Source organism: Hemitrygon akajei, chromosome 30 (assembly GCF_048418815.1).
Source record: "Hemitrygon akajei chromosome 30, sHemAka1.3, whole genome shotgun sequence".
NCBI lineage: Eukaryota > Metazoa > Chordata > Chondrichthyes > Myliobatiformes > Dasyatidae > Hemitrygon > Hemitrygon akajei.
This window is the reverse complement of record NC_133153.1, coordinates 8,746,942-8,761,242: the sequence shown is the minus strand read 5'-3', so window position 1 is coordinate 8,761,242 and position 14,301 is coordinate 8,746,942. Positions and strand designations below refer to the sequence as shown.

The window sequence follows — 14,301 nt, the reverse complement described above, 5'->3', positions numbered from 1 at the left end:
CTTGACCTCCAATCTCACCAATGGCAGGACCCTAAATGTGCTTGCTGATAAGCCAGCCCGACCCAACTACTCCCACACCCAAGTCACTGGCCTTTGAATGCAGAGCAGAGGCTTAGGCTCCAGCCTGGCCTCTAATACCCCACATTATTGCCCCTAAACCCTAACCTGACCCCTAGCTCCCGAAAACCATTCCTATGAACCTAACAAAAAACCCTTAAAAATAGCTGTCTCGGACCAAGATGGTGCTGAACTGATGGAGACTGCAATTTGGGACCATCATGACCACATTTTAAAAATAATCTTTTCCACTGTGACACCATTTAAACTCTTCTCAGGCTTCCAGCTGGGCACAGGTATCAATTGTATCTGATGTTTTGATTACAAAATGCCATATTCATCAGGGATGATGCCTGGGCTTGTCTAGTCCAGAGGTATTTACACCCCTGTTGTCCATCCCTCCTGATTGGTTAGACCTCATCCAGTCAGGCTTCCTCTGTCCCAACTTGTTTATAATCAAATTCCAGTTCTTACTTAGAGTGAGACCTTAGTCTTTGTTAAAGTTCTTTTCCTCTAGCTTTATTTCAATGGCTTCTTTCACCAGGCGGTCTCAAAAGCCATTGGCATGGCACAGTAGTTTTGTGCCATCAAAGTCAATCCTATGGCCATTGCAAATGCAGTGTTCTGCTACCTTCAGTTTCTCCAGGTGACCCATACGGATACACCTCCTGTGCTCCTTGATGTGGGTTTCTATTGTGTGTCCTGTCTGGCCGGGAAAGCACTAGATCCTTTTTCGTGTCACCATTTGTTCAACTTCAAGACATAGTGACAATGGTTGAGCAGTGAATGTGATGCATATGGTTTTAGTAGGTCTTTGACTAAGTTCTCCTTGGTAGGCTTATTCAGGAGGCATGGGATCCAGTGAAACTTGACTGTGTGATTTTAGAATTGGCTTGCTTACAGAAGGCAGAGGGTGGTAATAGATGGAACATATTCTGCTTGGAGGTCCTGACCAGTAGGGATCTGTTCTGGAAATGTTGCTCTTTGTGATATTTATAAATAACTTGGATGAGGAAGTGGAAGGGTGGGTTCGTATGTTTGCAGATTGCAAAAAAAATTGGTGTTATGGATAATGTAGAAAGTTGTCATATGTTACAATGGGACAATGATAGGATGCAGAGCTGGGCTAAGAAGTGGAAGGTGGGGTTCAATTCAGAGAAGTGTGAAGTGATACACTTTGAAAGGTTGAATCTGAAGGCAGAATGCAGAGTTAATGGTTTGATTCTTAGCAGTATGGGGGGACAGAGGAATCCTAGAATCCATGACAAAGTTGCCACACAAGTTGATAGGGTGGTTAAGAAAGTAATTGGTTTGTTGGCCATCATTAGTCATGGGATTGAGTTCAAGAGTGTGAGGTAGTGTTGTAGTTTTATCGGACTGGTTGACCACACATGGAGCATTGTAAAATGATGAGAAAATCTGCAGATGCTGGAAATCCAAGCCACACACATAAAATGCTGGAGACCTCAGCAGGCCAGGCAGCATCTATGGAAAAGAGTAAACAGTTGATGTTTCGGGTCAAAATCTTTCATCAGGACTAGAAAAAAAATGACAAGTTGGAGCAAGAAGGTGGGGAGAGGGCGAGGAAGAAATACAATGTGGTACATGATAGGTGGAACCAGGAGGGGGGAGGGGTGAAATAAAGAGCTGGACAGCTGATAGGTTAAAGAGTTAAAGGGCTGGAGAAAGGGGAATATGATAGGAGAGGGTAGAAGACCATGGAAAAAAGGGATGGTGAAGAGGGGAAGGCAATTACTGTAAGTTCTAGAAATCGCTGTTCATACCATCAGGTTGGAGGCTACCCAGTCGGAATATAAGGTGTTGCTTCTCCAACTTGAGTGTGGCTTCATTGTGGCAGTAGTGGGGGCTATGATCTGACATATTGGAATGGGAATGGTTGCCTCATTATAGGAAGGAAGTGGAAACTTTAGAGAGGGTACAGAGGAGGTTTACCAGGATGCTGCCTGGATTGGAGAGCATGTCTCAGGAGGCTAGCTTGAGGTAGTTAGGATTTTTCTCTTTGGAGTGAAGGATGAGAGGTGACTTGATAGAGATGTACAAGATGATAAGAGGCATTGATCGATTGGATAGCCTTGAGAATTTTTCCTGGATGTAAATGGCCAATGCAAGGAGGTGTAACTTTAAAGTGATGGAGGAAAATATAAGGGAGATGTCAGAGGTAAGTTTTTTTAATACTGTGTATAGCTGTGTGGAACAGCCTGCCAAGGATGGTGGTAGAGGTAGATATATTGTGAACATTTAAGAGATTCTTAGATAGGCACATGGATGAGACAAAGTTCAACTTAATTCAAGTTTAATTGTTATTCAACCATACATGAATGCAGCCAAATGAGACAGTTTTACACTGGGGCCAAGGTGCAAAACACGGTACCAACAGTCACACACTGCACAACACACACATAGCATGTCCATGATAGCAAGCACATGTGAGCTATCAGTAAAGTACAGCTGCGCAAAAATGTAGCTCAGACCTTGAGTCGATGAATGCCGCAGAAATCTATAATCGACTGCAATAAAGCAAGTGAACACTGGGGGCAGCACCAACTCCAGGCTGGACGCCATGTCACACCACCCCATTGTGGAATGCACCCGTTCTGATGCCTCTGTCCTGGTGGCTGTAAACTAGTGACACCGCGGCTTGAGGCCAAGCCCTTGCTATGACCAAGGCCACACAGCTCCCCAGCCGGCTGCCCCTGTTGTCCATCAATAAATCAATGAATCAGATTTACAGCATTCCACATTAACAATGTCCAAAAGGAATTTGCAATCACAAGGAGGTCTCTATGGGAGGGGAAGGTTAATTTGATTTTTAGGATAGGTTAAAAGGTCACGATCATGAACTGAAGGGCTTGTAATGTGCTGTGTTGTTTTATGTTCTTCGTTCTATTTCCCCTATGTAGTTGACAACTGAAAACTTTGGAATTTACAAGGCATTCTTCACTTTCTGGTTTGATGCAGCTCCAACAGCACTATAATTTATAACAATAATTTGTGATGAGAAAACGAAATATAATATATCCCAGTTTACTGATGCCACTAAGTTGTGTGGTGAGGAAGAAGCAGAGAGGCTTTATGGGGAACTGTACAATCTAAATCAATAGTTGATGACATAAGAGATGGAATAAAGTGGAGAAAAGTGTGACGTCATCCACTTCAGTCAAAACTATCAAAAAGGCAGAGTTTTTTTAAAAGATGAAGAATTGAAAGGTGTTGGATGTTGACAGTGACCTGAATGTGTTGTATATAAATCACTGATGATGAACTTGCAGTCACTGCAAGCAATTAGGAAGACAAATTACTGTAGAGGATGGAAGGCCCAGTTTAGTGCTCCTGCCACACAGCTTTAGAACATGCAAATCCTGCACAAATGGCACTGGAAGTCAGGACTGAACCTGGGTTGCGAGAGCTATGAAGCAGCACTTTCCTGACTGTGTCATTGACCCCCACCCAACACAGGCTAATCTTTAGTCAGTGGGATTGACTCCACGTGATCTCAAGAAATGTTTGAAGATACTGTTTATAACAAATTTTTCATGCCATACAAGTTTCCCCTGCTATTCCAAGGTAGAGCGTTCCTTTGAAACGGTTCGTAAGCCGGAATGTGGTAAAGTGAAGAAGCAATTACCATTTATTTATATGGGAAAAATTTGTGAGCGTTCGCAGACCCAAAAAAAACCTACTTTTGTATGTTATCATGCCAAATAACATATAAAACCTAAAATAACAGTAAAATATAGTAAAAGCAGGAATGATCTGATAAATACACAGCTTATATAATGTAGGAATACTTTTCTACAATTCTACAATTATTGCAGCACTGTCCATCGCAGCAAAAATCTCACGCAAGCGCTCTCGGTAGCACTCGCGGCAAAAACACATGGCGCAGGCGCTCCGGCAGAAACACATGGTGCAAGTGCTCCCGGCAGAAGCACTCTTTCCAGTAACCTTTAAGCTATGAAGCTACCAAGTAACACATAAAAATACACAGCCTATATAAAGTAGAAATAATGTACGCCCAGTGTAGTTTCACTTACCGGAATCGGGAAGACAGTGAGCACACTGATGATGGTGTGTTAGGCTGAGTCGTTGGAGGTTGGGGTGGTGGGAGGTAGAGGAGACTGGGGTGCCATCTCATCGTTGTCTGTTTCCATCAGGGCAGGCAGGTCACCTTCTTCTATGTCTGCCTGCCTCAATGTCGAAGGTCGAGTTTCGTCGTCTGCTGTGGCTGATGTGGATGGCTTGAAAAATGACAGTAGGTTTGACTGCTTACCCTCGTGCAATTTTCTATCATACAGTTCTTTGTAAGCACTCAAACCATACTGCAAATATGCCCTAAACCTACGTACCCTTTCAAAATTAAAGTCATACTTTTCTGCAATCATTGTAGTATTGTCACTCACAGTGAAAATCTCACGCACTGGACAACTTCACTTTCAGGCCATTCACAACTGTGTTTGGCTTCAATTGTTATCCTTCCCTCTTCATCAGCTCTTCATCTGTCAGTTCTTGGTCATGGGATGCCAAAACCTCTTCAACATCATCTTCGTCAACTTCTACAAACCCTTAGCCAAACTCACTATATCCTTACTTCGTTCACCATGATCAAAACGTTTAATTATGTCTAGATTTACGCTAAGTGTAACACCCTTACGAGCTCTTTTAGGCTTTTCTGATACCTTAGAATTCATCTTGCTAACGGATGCACAAAATAAATCGACATAAAGCACAGATGCTCACAGGCACATGTTTAAGCAATGCCGGCTAGAATGCACTTCTGGGGGAGGAGGTTGGCTGCTCGGCGCGCGCTGTCTTTTTTTGTAACAGTGAAAACATCTTCTGTTAGCAAAAACAGGTAGCTAATGTAGGTCTTTCGTAACAGTGAGTTGATGTAAAGCGAATGTTCAAAAAATGGGGGGGACACCTGTACAACATTCCAGTTGTAGCAGTGAAACTTGTGCTACAGAATGAGCTGCACCTCAAGTATAGCTATTCCGTATAGTTACAAAATGGACGTCTGCCCAACAAAGTAGAAAGGTAACCAAGTATATCCTGTTGATAAAAAGCAAATCCAGAACAGCATATCATCACCCAATTAGTCCATTATCAATTATCTGAAAAGTAAAAGATGTTTCTGATATCAAAGGGCATTTGCCATTAAGCTGTTTATTGATGCTCAAGTTGGATTTCAGCAAAATGCTGACCCCATCAGTTCAAAGTAAATTTATTATCAAAGTACATATATATCATCATATACAACCCTGAGATTAATTTTCTTGTGGGTATACTCAATAAATCAATAATAGAGAAATAACCATAATAGAATCAATTAAGCACCACACCAACTTTGGTGTTTAATCAGAACCAGTTAATATCACTGGCATATGTCGTGAAAATTGTCTTTGTGGCAGCAGTACAATGCAATACATAATAGAGAAAGCCTAGAATTACATTAAGTATACATATATATTAAATAGTTAAATAGGTAGAGCTAAAATAGAAATAAAGTAAATAGTGAGGTAGTGTTCATTGGTTCAATGTCAGAAACCAGATGGCAGAGGGGAAGAAACTGTTTCTGAATCTTTGAGTGTATGCCTTCAGACTTCTGCACCTCCTTCCTGACGGTAACAATGAGAACGGCATGATCAGTGTGCAAAAGCCAATGAACTGTGAAAGTAGAAAAAGAAATAATAATAAATAAATAAACAATAAATCTCACAAACGTTAGACGAAGAGTCCTTGAAAGTGAGTCCATAGGTTGTGGGAACATTTCAATGATGGGGCAAGTGAGGTTGATTAAAGTTAAACCCTTTGCTTCAAGAGCCTGATGGTTGAGGGATAATAACTATTCCTGAACCCGAGGCTCCTGTACCTCCTTCCTGACGGTAGCAGTCCTGTGGTTCCTGACGATGGTTTCTGCTTTCCGGCAACAATGCTTCGTGTAGATTTGTTTAGTGGTGGGGAGGGCTTTACTTGTGATGGACGGGGCCATATCTACTACTTTTGTAGGATTTTCCATTCAAGAGCATTAGTATTTCCATACCAGGCTGTGATGCAACTAGTCAATATACTCTCCACTGCACATCTATAGAAGTTTGTCAGAGGTTTATATGTCATGTCGAATCTTCGCAAACTAAGGAAGGAGAGATGCTGCCATGCTTTCTTCGTATTGCACTTACATGATGGGCACCGGACAGGTCCTCCGAAATAGTAACACTAAGGTATTTAAAGTGGCTCATGAACCTCTGGTTTCCTCCTCCTGAAGCCAATAATCAGCTCCTAGGTCTTGCTGACATTGAGTAAAAGGTTGTTGTTATGGCACCGCTAAGCCAGATTTTCAGTTTCCCTTCTATACAGTGATTTGGCCTATGGCAGTGGTATCATCAACAAATTTGAATATAGCATTGGAGCTCTGCTTAGCCACATAGTCATAAGTGTAGAGTGGGTAGAGCAGAGGGCTAATCACACAGTCTTGTGGTGCACCTGTGCTGATGGAGCTTGTAGAGGATATGCTGCCATTCTAAACTGACAGTGGTTTGCAAGTGAGGAGATCAAGGATCCAGTTAGACAAGGAGGTATTGAGGCCAGGATCTTGAACCTTATTGATTAGTTTTCAGGGTATGATGGTATTGAATGATGAGCTGTAGTTGATAAAGAGCATCCTGATGTATGCATCTTCATTGTCCAGATATTCCAGGGCTGAGTGAAGAGCCAATGAGATGGCACCTGCTGTGGACCTGTTGCTCCAGCAGGCAAATTGAAGTGGATCCAAAGCAGCTTCTCAGACCTGATATGTTTCATCACCAACCTCTCAAAACACTTCATCACTGTGGATGTAAATGTTACTGGATGATAGTTATTGAAGCTGTGTTAGGCACCTGTATTATTGAAGCCTGCTTGAAGCAGGTGGTACCTCAGACTGCTTAAGTGAGAGGTTAAAGATATCAGTAAATCCTCCAGGCAGTTGATCAGCACAGTTCTTTAATACTTGGCTAGGTACCCCATCTGTGCTGGATGCTTTTCATGGGTTCACCCTCCTGAAGGCTGCCTGCACATCAGCCTCAGAGACTGAAATCACAGTATTATCGGGGGTTGTGGGAGTTAGTGAGGTTCCTCCATGTTTTGATGGTCAAAGCAAGCATTGAAGGCATAGCATCCTTCATTGATTCATGTTTAGTCTGGAATTGCCTTTCACCTGTGAGATGGCTTTCTGGAAATCGTACCTGGACCTCTTGTAACTTTCTTGGTCACCAGATTTGAATGCCTCTGATCTGGCCCTCAGTAGATTGCAGATTTCATGGTCCATCCAAGGTTTTTGATTGGGGAAGACTAAATGATTTTGTGGGGACACACTTGTTAACAATTGTTTTTATAAAGTCTGAGACAACCATGGTATATTCATTCAGATCCATAGATGAGTCCTTGAATACGGCTCAGTCTACCAACTCGAAGCAATCCTGTAGCTATTCCTCTGCCTCCCGTGACCTTTTTGTTGTCTTAATTTCTATGGGCCATGCCTGTATACAGATAGGAGATGAACAGCCAAGTGATCCGATTTACCAAAGACAGGAAGCAAAGAGTAGGAGTAAACGGGACCTTTTCAGAATGGCAGGCAGTGACTAGTGGGGTACCGCAAGGCTCAGTGCTGGGACCCCAGTTGTTTACAATATATATTAATGATTTAGACGAGGGAATTAAATGCAGCATCTCCAAGTTTGCGGATGACACGAAGCTGGGCGGCAGTGTTAGCTGTGAGGAGGATGCTAAGAGGATGCGAGGTGACTTGGATAGCTTAGGTGAGTGGGCAAATTCATAGCAGATGCAATTTAATGTGGATAAATGTGAGGTTATCCACTTTGGTTGCAAGAACAGGAAAACAGATTATTATCTGAACGGTGGTCGATTAGGAAAAGGGGAGATACATTGGGTGTCATTGTACACCAGTCATTGAAGGTGGGCATGCAGGTGCAGCAGGCAGTGAAAAAGGCAAATGGTATGTTGGCATTCATAGCAAAAGGATTTGAGTACAGGAGCAGGGAGGTTCTACTGCAGTTGTACAAGGCCTTGGTGAGACCGCACCTAGAATATTGTGTGCAGTTTTGGTCCCCTAATCTGAGGAAAGACATTCTTGCCATAGAGGGAGTACAGAGAAGGTTCACCAGATTGATTCCTGGGATGGCAGGACTTTCATGTGAAGAAAGACTGGATCGACTAGGCTTATACTCACTGGAATTGAGAAGATTGAGGGGGGGATCTTATTGAAACGTATAAAATTCTAAAGGGATTGGACAGGCTAGATGCAGGAAGATTGTTTCCGATGTTGGGGAAGTCCAGAACGAGGGGTCACAGTTTAAGGATAAAGGGGAAGCCTTATAGGACCGAGATGAGGAAAAACTTCTTCACAGAAGGAGTGGTGAATCTGTGGAATTCTCTGCCACAGGAAACAGTTGAGGCTGGTTCATTGGCTATATTTAAGAGGAAGTTAGATATGACCCTTGTGGCTAAAGGGATCAGTGGGTATGGAGAGAAAGCAGGTACAGGGTTCTGAGTTGGATGATCAGCCATGATCATACTGAATGGCGGTGCAGGCTCGAAGGGCCGAATGGCCTACAACTGCACCTATTTTCTATGTTTCTAAAATGTGGTCTGGGCATGGAATGGTAAGCATTCCTTATTTTAGAATAAATGTGGTCTAGTGTGTTGGGTCCTCTGGTGCTACAGGTTATATATTTTTTTTAATTGGCTAGGATTTTCTTCAAGCAAACATGTTTTAAGTCCCTGACTATGATTTGAAATGTGATGGGATGGACTGTTTCACTGTTGGAGAAGTAGCACATAAATGCTGGAGGAACTCAGCAGGTCAAGCAGCATTTATGGAAAGGTTCCTGATGAAGGGTCTTGGCCCAAAATATCAATTCTGTATTCCTTTCCATGAATGCTTCCTGAGTTCCTCCAGCACTTTGTAAGTGTTACTCTGGATTTTGAGTAACTGCAGAATATCTTGTGTTAATGTTTGGAGTGTACCTTATAGAAAGGAAGATGTTGCCTCTTGGAGGCCAATCATCCCAACCCTTAGACATTGCTGTAGATGAGAAGCTTTTCGAGAAGTGTTCTAGGCCCAAATATTTGCTGCAAAGGGTTTTTTTTGGCTAATCTTTACACAATGTTTCATTTCATTTGTAACTCCTCAGTAAATAAAACAGTTCATTCCTATATACAGCAAGTCCTGGACAACATTTTGGCATGGGATTAACAAATGGCAAATAACATTTGCCAGACGCTAGCTGTTTCCAGGAGATCCTCAGAACACCTGCCCTTGATATTCAGTGCTATCACCATTGTAAAGTTTTCCACCATCAACATCCTAAGGGGTCATTATTGAGCAGAAACCTAACTGGATCAGCTAAATAATACTCAGAGGTTGGGTATGTTGTAGTGAATGTCTCACCTTCTGACCCCCTAATTCTGTCCTACCATCAATAATGCATAATTCAGGATGATGTCATTCTCTCCATTTATCAGTATGAGGACAACTCCAACAACTTTCCAGAAACTCAGCACCATCAAAGACAAAGCAGTCGGCTTGAAAGGCACCTTGTCAACCATCCAAATGTTCATTCCCTTCAGCACCAGTTCACAGTTGCTCCACTGTACCTCATTTACCATCTGCATGACACTTGCTCTTATGAGTGGTCTGTGACTATATTCAAGGTGGCCATTAATACATTTTTATTTTTCAAATGATGCAAGGTTAGTGCAGGTATGTGGCAGCATGTAGTGCCTCCTCACTGGTGACGCATGGGAACTGAACTCCTTTTGGACTCAGGCTGAACTACAGAGGATGAAAAGGAGGTCTAGCCCCTGCACACATAGCATGCAGTCCTGTTGGCATGTGGACATGCCCTGGTGCTCGTGAGCCAGATCCCCAGCTATGAGTAAATAGCCCCATTGCCTTATGGGCAGCCTCGGGGGAGATGAAGGTTACAGGAGTAAACCCAGACAGCAGATCTGGAGTAGAGCCCCTAGGCGGCTGGACGTCATTGAACATCCATCTGGCAGCTCCTGTAGCCAAGCTGGTGCCAAGTATTTTGCTTCATAAGCTTTCCTTTGGACCACACTGGTGAGGCCGAGAGGGAGATCTTGATGACTGGGTATCTCAGCATCTCCATACCTTCTGCCCAGGCTTGTGATAATGATGATCATCACCCATTGTCCTTTGAGGCAGATGGATGCCAGTGTGGTAGCATGGCAAGTGATCAGTTGTTTTGTTCAATGATTAAGCACGTGTAAAGGGCATTGAATGGCCAATTCTGATTTTGTATGTTCTGTGGTTCAACACAATCTGAAAAAAATAGAGCTATGCTTAACTGTCACACCATTCCCATCAGATGTAACTTGTGTTTGAAGTGTGTGTTTATCCATAATGCCTGTAGGGAAAGAGTTCCAGGATTTTAACTCAGCGATAGTGAAGAAATGCCAAATATTTCCAAGTCAGTATGCTGTGGCTTGGAGGACAACTCCCATGATGTGATAGTTCCATACTTCTGCTGCCCTTGTCTGAGCCAATGGAGGTCATGGTGCTTAAGGAGTCTTAACTCACAAGTACAGGTAGTCCCCGAGTTACGAACGTCCGACTTACAGATAACTCGTACTTACGAACCAAGGAAGTAGAACGCTACCCGCCATTTTAAGTCGGATCGTGACATCATCCGCCATTTTAAGTCACTGCTGTTGACACTGCTGAATGTTTAACTTTGTTTTTGGCTTAAATTTTTCTTAGTAAGATTCACCCTGACCCCCCCCCCCCCCCCCCCCGGTCCAGTCAGCTGGTGGCGCAGTGAGATCAGTGCCGGGCTCAAGAACGGAGGTTTCCGAGTTCGATCCAGTGACAGACTGCTCCCCTGCCGGGTTGATGTTGATTCAGTGACTCCCATACCATTCGTGTCGGGTTGATGTCAAGCTCGCAAGTCGACCTCGTAAAAAAAACACTGCCACCTCCAGTTTAAATTCCCACTCGGAATATTGTGGAGGATCAAATACCCAAACCCAGCACAGCCCCCACTTGTCCCATTTAGCCTGTTCAGTGTGGTGGAGTTTAGGACCCGGGGAATTCAGTGCAGTGTTCCTTAGGACCCAGTGGACCTCGGGAGCCGGCGCAGCTCGGGACCTGCCGCTCGCAGTGTTTCTGTTCCATTGATGGGAAGCGATCGCGATTGAAAATAAAGTGGAAATAACAAAGCATTTGGAAAGAGGTGAAACGTCATTGGAAAAGCGTTAGGCTACAGTTGGTCAACGATGGGAACAATTTTAAAGGATAACGGATAAAGTGAGAATAATGGAGCATGTGAAAGGCCCTGCCCCGATGAAAGCTACAATTATTACTAAGCAATGCAGTGGTTTAATTATTGGAATACATATTAAGTGTTTAATATGCATAGAAAGGTAAAATATATACTCTATACTAAGACAAACATTTGACTAACTGACATTAAATAATACCGGATGTACTTGTTCCGACTTCATACAAATCCGACTTAAAGACAGTCAGGAACGGAACTCATATGTAACCCGGGGACTGCCTGTACAATGAACTGTAAAGAAGTCACCAAACACTGTATACGAGGTTTTACTGCACAGTTGTTAATAATTAAGAATAAAGTGTTTTTGCAGCATCTGTGCAGGATTTTGATCATAACATACCTATAACATGTAAATTCACTTAGTTTCCTAAAAACAGACTTTGGAAGCAATATACTGTGGATTTTTAGATTGATTCTTAAGGGAAGAGAGATAAATCCAATTAGTTTAAATTCTTGTATTTTAGAAGAATATAGAGTGATCTTATTGTAATGTAAAAGATTCTGAAAGCAATTGACAAGATGGATGTTCTACACAGTAGAAGAGTCTAGAAATGAGGGCATGGACCAAAGATAAGATCTTTAAGAAGAAGCTGAGGAAAAATAGTTACTTATCAAGCATGTTTTGGAAGTCAGTGAAATGGAGACACCTCTTTCTCCATAAGGAGGGAGAGGGGGAGAGGGAGGGGGAGGGGGAGGGAGAGGGAGAGGGAGAGAGAGAGAGAGACTATGGTATGTTGAATACCAGGTGAATGAGTAGTCTTTGGGGTACTGCAAGTATGTGTTTTTGCTGCACACTTCAGTGCTCAGTTGAGGGTGCCAGTGCTGATGGAGGGAGGGGGGGATTGTTGCTTTGCTGCTGCCTACATGCGGAAGGGAAGGAAGCTGGGGGGTACTTTGGGGTTTTAACATTTAAATGTCATTCATTCCTTGGGAGCACTCCTGATTTTGTGGATGGTTGCAAAAAAGAAGCATTTCAGGATGTATATTGTGTACGTTTCTCAGACATTAAATGTATCTTTGAAATCTTTGAAGTCTTGAGTACAAAGGGCCTGTGAAATTCTTGGTTATTTATTTATTTAGTGTTACTGCACAGAGTAGGCCCATTGGGCCCTTTGAGCCACGCTACCCTAGAAACCCCTGACAAACCCGATTAACCCTAGTCTAATCACAGGACAGTTTACAATGACCAATTGTATCTGGTACATCTTTGGAACATGGAAATAAACTGCAGGACCCGGTGAAAACCCATGCATTCTATGGGGGGACATACAGAAACTCCTTACAGAATGGAGTTGGAATTGAACTCTGAACTCTGGAAAGCCCTGAGCTGTGAGCGTTGTGCTAACCACTAAGTTACCATGGCGCCCCATATATATTCAAAGCACAGAGTGATGTATATTTAATCACAAAGGAATATAGGAGTTGGGTGTGAGCATAGACTTCAGGTTCAGGTACATAATCAGCAATGATCTTGTTGAATGATTAAACCATCTTGGTTTATGGCTGCCTGCTCCCATTTTTACCTGAATTCATCCACAGCAGTATTTGAGGGTATGTGAACTATTGAATAAAATGAATTTAAAGTTTGTGACTAGTGGTGATAGATCTTCTATGTACTCTAGAATCACTTTTACATGTTTCATTTGGAGAATGTTTGTTCGTTTGAATGCTGAAGCACGAAGATTTTTTAAATTTGAAGGATAACTGCTTAGTCTGTTTTTCATGAAGACATATGATTAAATGTTTAATGTCTTTCTGTATGAATAATTGTATCTTTTACTTTTGGTAAACCTTTGTAACTAGTTTCTTTCTGTATTTTTAATACTGTATCTTTGATAAATGAGAATTGAATTTCTTGTTTGGATATTGTTTAGTCTAGGTTGGAATATAAATAAACTTGAAGCTAATTGGAGCAATCACCAGGTTTTTTGGGGGATTGTCCATAGTTGTAGATGCCGACTTTCTATTGGTTGGTCTTTCTTTGGGAGGTGGGCGGGGGTATGGTTTTTTTCTCAGAAGCTGTTTTTGAATTTTTAGCCAACTGTTGCTTGGTTACCATTTCTCAAGGTTTATAGGTTGGTTTTAACTTGCATTTTAACCCTTCATTTAAATAATATTAAAAATGGGCCAAACTATTAATTTACTCAGTTTTAACGTGAAAGGGTTAAATCACACTGTTAAACGTAATAAGATTTTTGCTTATATTAGGAAATTTAAGGTCCCTATTATTTTCTTACAAGAAACTCACACACACAAATGTGATAATCTACGTTTTTTTAGCCGTTGGAATAGACTTTGTTTTCATTCTTCTTTTCAGGCCAAATCTAGAGTTTTGATTCTTATGAATAATACACTTTCCTTTGTTCAACATAGTGTCTGATACTAATGGACGTTTTGTTATCGTTTCAGGAAAACTAGATAGTAAGTTAATAGTATTTTCCAATGTGTATGCCCCAAATGTAGATGATCCAGGATTCTTTGAGTGTTTCTCCCCCCCCCCCCCCCCCCCCTGTTTTTACCAGATCTTAGTCTTTATTCTTTGGTGATGGGAGGAGACTTTAACTGTTGGCTAGACCCAATTTTAGACCGATCATCTTCTAAAGCAGCATCTCTTAATAAAAACCACTGCCCTCCCCTTACCCCATCCCTATCTATAATTTTAGTCTGGTTCTCTTCCTCTCTCTCTTTCCCCCCTCACTATTATCTCCCCCCAGCCCTACCTTTCTTTCTCTTTTATTTCCCATAATTCTCCACCTTCCACCTAGCCCATTTCCCTCCAGCCTATCACTTGCCAGCTCTCTACTTCATCCCTCCCCCCTCGACCATCCCATGTTATTTCACTCCTGATGAAGGGTTTTGGCCCGAA

The 14,301-nt window shown here is 42.3% G+C and overlaps 1 protein-coding gene across 8 annotated transcripts in view; it reads left to right on the top strand.

The window, feature by feature from the left end:
• Window positions 1-14,301, top strand: part of arnt2 (aryl-hydrocarbon receptor nuclear translocator 2) — a 383,517-nt gene that overhangs the window by 19,525 nt on the left and 349,691 nt on the right. The gene's annotated exons all lie outside the window — the stretch shown is intronic.